The sequence below is a fragment of the Elephantulus edwardii genome, unplaced genomic scaffold (genome assembly GCF_000299155.1).
Source record: "Elephantulus edwardii isolate Elephantulus edwardi_28Jun2011 unplaced genomic scaffold, EleEdw1.0 scaffold00411, whole genome shotgun sequence".
Lineage (NCBI taxonomy): Eukaryota > Metazoa > Chordata > Mammalia > Macroscelidea > Macroscelididae > Elephantulus > Elephantulus edwardii.
In genome coordinates, this window is record NW_006400161.1 from 632,667 (window position 1) to 633,827 (window position 1,161).

The following is a 1,161-nucleotide window of genomic DNA, read 5'->3' on the forward strand; positions in this document are numbered from 1 at the left end:
CATGTTGTGAGGAGAGACCGGTCCTTGGAGAGGGACATCATGCTTGGGAGGGTGGAGGGACAGTGCAGGAGAGGAAGGCCCTCTATGAGGTGGATGGGTTCAGTGACTGGGATAATTGGGATGGGAGTGTCAGAGACGGTGCAATTGGCACAGGACAGAGCGGAGTTTAGGGCTGTTGTACATAGGGTCGCTATGTTTGCTGAGCTTACTGTATATCGATTTCCTTGTTGTTCATAATACCTGGGAAGTTTTCTTCTAGTACCTCTTCTACAATTTTCTCAATGATTTCTCTATCCCTTTTATATTCTGGAATTCCAGTCATCCAAGGTATGTTATAACTTGTGATGTCACCCACATGATTCTAATGTTTTCTTTATGTCTCATCTCTGTCTTTTCTTCATGTTTCTATGGAGGTTCTTGTCTTCCAGCTCACTCTCTGCTTCATCTCTTCTGTTCTACTTTTTCGTCCATCAAGCATGTTGGACCCTTCTGCCATTTCAGTCTTAATGTTCTGGATTATATTTTTATGTCTGTTATTTCTAATACTGTGTTGGCAGTACCCTCTCTATCTTGTGATGATTTTTCAAGTTCTTGTACCTCTTTATTTATCGTTTCAATTCTTTCTTTAATTTTTTTTTCATCTTCTTCTGTATTTGTGAAAGTTCCTCCTCATCAATATATTTATTCTATCTGAAAATTGCACTGGAGCGCAGAGAAGCCAAATCACAGGAAGAATTCAAGATACTAAAGAGTTGAATAGAATATTTCAAAGGGCAGCACGGGATGACAAAGCAAAATATTACAATGAAATGTGCAAGGAGTTGGATTCAGAAAATGAAAAGGGCCGAACTCGCTCAGCATATCTTAAGCTCAAGGAACTGAAGAAAAATTCAAACCTCAAGTTGCTATAATCAAGGATGCTTTTGGCAGAATATTAAATGATTCAGGAAGTTTTAAAAGAAGATGGAAAGAATATACTGAGTCACTGTACTGAATGGAATTGGAAGACACACAAGAATTTCTTGAAACAACATATAAGCAAGAGCCTATGGTAGTGAAAGAAGAAGTTCAGGCTGCTTTGATTGAAATGGCAAAAAATAAGGCTCCAGGAATAGATGGTATACCAATTGACATATTTCAGGTAACAGATGCTGCCCTGGA